Here is a 7,246-nt window from a genome sequence, read left to right as displayed (position 1 = left end):
AAGAGAGAACTGATAGCTAGTACGCTGTACGTTGTCAAAACTTCATGGTTCGAGCAGGGATAGGCCCATAAAAGGAACATCTTACTTCTGTTTTGCTCAAAGACATAGGTCGAGACTGACGTCAGAGTATTGGTGTCTATTCAGACAAATAGGTGCTGTCATTACCACGCTAGGAAATAAAAGCGCCTGTTGGAGTTCTCAGTGTTGTTCATAAAAGAATTTAGAAACCGACTCTGAAGGAAGCTTGAGGACAATTTCATGAGAGTTTCAGAGGAAAAGCTATCAAGCATTTTGTACGCCTACGTAGCTGCTAGAAGGGGGGAAGGTAGAGACAAGAAAGTACACATGTACAGATGGTTTCAAAGCATGAGGGAAAGCAGGTCAAGGTGAAGAGGAAAAACACCCAAAGTGTCAGGGAAAGAGTGCTTAGACTTTGGTTCACTGCCCAAAGTAAAAAGATAGAAGGAAAGGGACACATATGTTCTATAAAGAACCGAGAGAAATGAGCAGGCTTCACCATCTTTCATAGTAGATGTAATGTAAGTGGCTATATCAAAGGACATCATTTCAGTAGTATAGGTCTTTCATCCCATTACAGAAATAATCTCCCATCTTCTTTGCATGTCATCAGATTTCTAAGAGGCAGTATCCTGATCAGGTGATCCCATGGCCCAGATATGTTGTGAGCACAAAGGTCCTTGTGTCCACAGATTTCCAGGGACACTGTGAATGTTAAGTACACAGTGTTGACCTCTCAAAGTAAAACATGATCTTCTATCCAGAATCTGGGAATTAGAGGTGATTAATAATCTAGTGATCTGGGCCAGGACATAGCAAATTCCTCTTACAACCAGAGTCAGAGGTAGCTAGTAATCTACATGACCTTTACAGCCATGGGCTCCCCCCAGCTTCCACAACCAGGACCAGAAGTAGCCAGTAGTCCAAATGACCTCTACATGCCTGTATGACCAAGATTAAGCCAGATCCTAATGTAGACCCTTAACTCATTTTCTTGAAGGAAATGGCATGTACCTTGAGTTGAGTTTAAATATAATTATGCTTCCTTGTGCTCCAGGGACTGTATTACACCAGGAAACTTTCTTTTTTTTTTTTTCAAATTATACTGTGTTTCAGTTGGTTGGAAACAAAGTGCCTGGCATCAGACTCCTCAGGGTTTGATCCAGGTTGACTGACAAAGTCGATTTGAACCATGTTTTCATTCTCACCTCTTTACTCACTCTCTGCTTTGACACCTGCAGAGACCCCCCCACCTACATGATAATGAATTAGTTCTTGATGGAGGAAACAATACTGTTGTGGTCTGGGAATCAGTGCACAAACCACTCAAACACCAATCTCAGTCAAATGGGAACGGTTGATTGACCACCACAACCTAAGATCTATAGATCAGAGCCACATCCCAGGCTCAGTAGCTGAACCATGAGATTGAGTAAAGATCCTATACAGCTTTTTAATCATGATACCTACAAACATCTTTGCCAAGTTATTCCATCAATCAGGATTTAGGAATAGGGATCTTTCTTAGAAACATGTCTTTGTTGTACTCTTATCCTGTTCCCATTGGTCGAGGTATTTAACTGTGGCAGGGGCTTGCCTTGTCTAACATTCATTTCTTAGTTTGTTAACTTGGATAGGACTTGTCTAACATTCATGTCTTAGCTTGTCAACCAGGATGTTAGTTATATGTCTCTTTCTGCCAAGTAGGATGTCAGTTTTCAGAAAGTTCTTGGGGACTTAAACTTTACTAGACCCATTACTCAAAATGGCAGTCTTTTATCAAATACTTTCTTATATTGGTGCAGGTGTCCATCCTAAGTTGGGATCCTTCCTTGGGACAGCTTACAAACACAAATACCATAAAAGTTTATATACAGATAGAGAAAGTGCTGTTGGGTTGTTGGTTCAGTCCAAGCTTATTTTAGGTAACTATACAAAGCATTTCTACTGATTTCTATTGTGATTGGCTCCCAAGGGCATAGAACATAACAAAATATGTAGTCAACTTTGGCATGAGTATGTTTCCTAGTAACAGCAGAAACAATATATGAGAAAGTTTCCTTATAATAATAGAAATAGCACAAAATGGCAGACTTGCTGTGTAACAAGTTACCTAGGCCTCAACATCCCATCGAGGCCTTAATACTTTAGTTAGGCCTTAGTAAATACTATACAATGTTCTTATCATTGGAGCATTTCAGAATATTATCTCTTAACTCCTAGACAGAAGTATAACTCAGCTATCCTTTTACCCAGGAAAAAGTGGATTTCCTTTAATGGACCTCTACAAAGCCTCAATTGCTCTATATATTCATGTGGTATTTTAAAACCCTAAAAATGTATATAGTTCCTACATTCACCTTTATAGGATTATCACTGAAATGAAACATGAGATCCAAAACTAACCATAGGGAGAAGTCCAACTTCAATGAACTCTAAGTCTGATAATCCCCATAACACTAATTGCTTAGCACTGGAGCTCTACTTTCTTCTCTATTGTGATAGAACATTCTGATTAAGGGCAACTTGGAAAGGAAACGGCCTTTCAGCTTACACTTCCAGGTTAAAGTCTATCACTAAAGCTAGGCCAAGAACTAAAGGTAGGTACTCAAAAAAAAAATGCTGACCACTGGCTTGTTCTCTTGCTTATTCTTTTTCTTGCTCCTTTGCTCATGGTTAACTAAACAATTCTTATATAACTCAGAACCATATATCTTAGGAACGAAGCTACCTACTGAGTTAGGCCCTGACACAACAATTAATAATTAAGACTTGGAATAATTAGGATTGGAGGTAGATAGATAACTCATTTGTTCCTAGGAGTTGTGTAACTGTTCAGTGTTGTAAAAGCTCTGATAAAAAAAAGTCACTGTTGTTCGTGATCATTTTTCCAAGTCCTTATTACAAGTTGTCCCTCTTGAGTACCTTTTCCTTTAAACAGACAAATGTGCTGAGATATTGGGAACTTTGGCTCTTTAATAAGCAGCTACTGGGGAAAAGGCTGCACAGGCCCTCCTGGTTGCCGCCCTCACGGAGAGAGAGCTCAAAAGCAACCCCCCACGAGCTGCGGGACCACAGGTAAGACCAACTTTTCTGTTCCAAGCAACCTGCCTGGTGGTCTCAGGACACACATCTGCAAAATTCCTCTGGAACCGGACACTTCCAGTTTTTAGCTGGAGCCCCAGCCTCGCTGATCCTGGCCCGCAGCTCACTGCTCCCAAACACCTTGGGATAGAGAGTTCACCTCCTGGACAGGTGGGCACTCCTGAGACTGCAGAGCAGGAGAGACCACCAATACTGCCCACGCCTGCCCACATTCCTGGCCCAAGAGGAAACTGTATACGGCCTCTGGGACCTGAAGATAGGGGCACTGGAGCTGCAGGTCCCCCGCGCTCCAGACACCGCCCAGACCTGAAGGGACACAGTCAACAGTTCTCTGCACCTAAATCCCATGGGAGGGAGAGCTAAATCTTCAGAGGGGCAGAAACGACTGGGAAACCAAAAGAGACTACACTCTGCCCACATTTCTGACTCCAGAGGAAAACACCTAATGCCATCTGGGACCCCGGTGCACGGAGGCTCCCAGAAAAGGCGGCGCAGGCCCTCCTGGTTGCCGCCCTCAAGGAGAGTCCCCCCACAAGCAACTTGAGCCACGGGACCACAGGTAAGACCAACTTTTCTGCTCCAAACGACCTGCCTGGTAGACTCTGGACACAGGCCCACAGGAATAGCTCAAGACCAGTAGAAAGGAAAGACTACATGCCCGAAAGCAGAACACTCTGTCCCCATAACTGGCTGAAAGAAAAGAGGAAAACAGGTCTTCAGCACTCCTGACACACAGGCCTATAGGACGGTCTAGCCACTGTCAGAAATAGCAGAACAAAGTAACACCAGAGACAATCTGATGGTGGGAGGCAAGCGCAGGAACCCAAGCAACAGAAACCAAGACTACATGGCATCATCAGAGCCCAATTCTCCCACCAAAGCAAACACTGAATATCCAAACACACCAGAAAAGCAAGATCTAGATTCAAAATCATATTTGATCATGATGCTGGAGGACTTCAAGAAAGACATGAAGAACTCCCTTGGAGAAACGCAGGAAAACATAAATAAACAAGTAGAAGCCAATAGAGATTGATAAGTGGCTATTAGCCCAAATGCTTGAATTACCCTAGATGCATAGAACACATGAAACTCAAGACGGATGATCAAAATGTGAATGCTTCACTCCTTTAAAAGGGGAACAAGAATACCCTTGGCGGGGAACAGAGAGGCAAAGATTAAAACAGAGACAGAAGGAACACCCATTCAGAGCCTGCCCCACATGTGGCCCATACATATACAGCCACCCAATTAGACAAGATGGATGAAGCAAAGAAGTGCAGACCGACAGGAGCCAGATGTAGATATCTCCTGAGAGACACAGACAGAATACAGCAAATACAGAGGCAAATGCCAGCAGCAAACCACTGAACTGAGAATAGGACCCCCATTGAAGGAATCAGAAAAAGAACTGGAAGAGCTTGAAGGGGCTCGAGACACCATATGAACAACAATGCCAACCAACCAGAGTTTCGAGGGACTAAGCCACTACCTAAAGACTATACATGGACTGACCCTGGACTCTGACCTCATAGGTAGCAATGAATATCCTAGTAAGATCACCAGTGGAAGGGGAAGCCCTTGGTTCTGCTAAGACTGAACCATTTGCAAATTCATCTGGAATAACAAAAAATCCAAGATATCTAAACTATCCTCAACAATAAAAGGACTTCAGGGGGAATCACTATCCCTGAACTCAAGCAGTATTACAGAGCAATAGTGATAAAAACTGCATGGTATTGGTACAGAGACAGACAGATAGACCAATGGAACAGAATTGAAGACCCAGAAATGAACCCACACACCTATGGTCACTTGATTTTTGACAAAGGAGCCAAAACCATCCAATGGAAAAAAGATAGCATATTCAGCAAATGGTGCTAGTTCACCTGGAGGTCAGCATGTAGAAGAATGCAGATCGATTCATGCTTATCACCCTGTACAAAGCCTAAGTCCAAGAGGCTCAAGGACCTCCACATCAAACCAGATACACTCAAACTAATAGAAGAAAAAGTGGGTAAGCATCTCGAACACATGGGCACTGGAGAAAATTTCCTGAACACAACACCAATGGCTTATGCTCTAAGATCAAGAATCGACAAATGGGATCTTATAAAACTGCAAAGCTCTAAGGCAAAGGACACTGGGGTTAGGACAAAACGGCAACCAACAGATTGGGAAAAGATCTTTACCAATCACCACACACCAGTGAGAATGGCTAAGATCAAAAACTCAGGTGACAGCAAATGCTGGCGAGGATGTGGAGAAAGAGGAACACTCCTCCATTGTTGGTGGGATTGCAGACTGGTACAACCATTCTGGAAATCAGTCTGGAGGTTCCTCAGAAAATTGGACATTGAACTACCTGAGGACCCAGCTATACCTCTCTTGGACATATACCGAAAAGATGCTCCAACATATAAGAAAGACACATGCTCCACTATGTTCATAGCAGCCTTATTTATAATAGCCAGAAGCTGGAAAGAACCCAGATGCCCTTCAACAGAGGAATGGATACAGAAAATGTGGTACATCTACACAATGGAATATTACTCAGCTATCAAAAACAATGACTTTATGAAATCCATAGGGAAATGGATGGAACTGGAAAATATCATCCTGAGTGAGGTAACCCAAGCACAGAAAAACACACATGGTATGTACTCATTGATAAGTGGCTATTAGCCCAAATATTTGAATTGCCCTGATGCACAGAACACATGAAACTCAGGAGGGATGACCAAAATGTGAATGCTTCACTCTTTCTTTAAAAGGGGAACAAGAATACCCTTGGCAGGGAATAGGGAGGCAAAGTTTAAAACAGAGGCAGAAGGAACACCCATTCAGAGCCTGCCCCACATGTGGCCCATACATATACAGCCATCCAATTAGATAAGATGGATGAAGCAAAGAAGTGCAGACCGACAGGAGCCGGATGTAGATCTCTCCTGAGAGACACAGCCAGAATACAGCAAATACAGAGGTGAATGCCAGCAGCAAACCACTGAACTGAGAGTAGGACCCCCGTTGAAGGAATCAGAGAAAGGACTGGAAGAGCTTGAAGGGGCTCGAGACCCCATATGTACAACAATGCCAAGCAACCAGAGCTTCCAGGGACTAAGCCACTACCCAAAGACTATACATGGACTGACCCTGGACTCTGACCTCATAGGTAGCAATGAATAGCCTAGTAAGAGCACCAGTGGAAGGGGAAGCCCTTGGTCCTGCTAAGACTGAACCCCCAGTGAACGTGATTGTTGGGGGGAGGGCAGTAATGGGGGGAGGATGAGGAGGGGAACACCCCTATAGAAGAGGATGGGGAGCGGTTAAGAGGATGTTGGCCGGGAAACGGGGAAGGGGAATAACAATCGAAATGTAAATAAGAAATACTCAAGTTAATCAAGATAAAAAAAAAATAAGCAGCTACTGGGCACTCCCTTACTCTCCTTGCCCATTGGCCCCAAAAGACTGTCATGTCTGCTAAATACATATTCAAACCAACCTTATACCAACATTGGTTGAATATACTAGAGATTTTTTTGAGAAGATTGCATGACTTCAGCTCATGGCTTTAGCTTCTGAGAGCACAGCCTCTGTGGGGCTTTTACAAACACTGGGTATCAGAGTATATTGTCAAAAACCTTGGGGACCACTAACCTTGAAACTATTTCACAGAGGTCAAAAGAGCAGCATTTTTCTCCTTGATGCCTCGCAAAAGAACACCTCTGATATTGGCACAGACAGAAACCCTCACTTGGGTGTGAAGTGTACTTTAACTGATGCAGTCACGCTTCTCTGGCTGTATAATGAGGCTGTTCCTGTTTCCTGAGGGAGCAGGAAGAACCTCCACTCGGGTGGCTCTTACAGAAGCACAATGGCCCACTGATAGGTTTCTGTCTGGCTTCTCTTCTTGGCTATTTTTAGTGGTGAGGGCAGATCTGGTTACAGGAGTAGACTATGTAGACACGGTTGCCCTAGCTATGGTCTTATCCTATTTCGTAGACCATCGGGTAGGCTCGCACACCATTATCTGCTGTGTGATGCCATTTCCTTTGTTCCATGCTTGAGGATTACAACAATCATGAATCCTTGAGCTCTCCTTCCCAGAAAAATGTAGCAGGAC

Source organism: Rattus norvegicus, chromosome 13, assembly GCF_021556685.1.
Source record: "Rattus norvegicus strain SHRSP/BbbUtx chromosome 13, alternate assembly SHRSP_T2T, whole genome shotgun sequence".
Classification (NCBI taxonomy): Eukaryota; Metazoa; Chordata; class Mammalia; order Rodentia; family Muridae; genus Rattus; species Rattus norvegicus.
The sequence above is the reverse complement of the archived record's forward strand: the minus strand, read 5'-3'. Positions refer to the sequence as shown.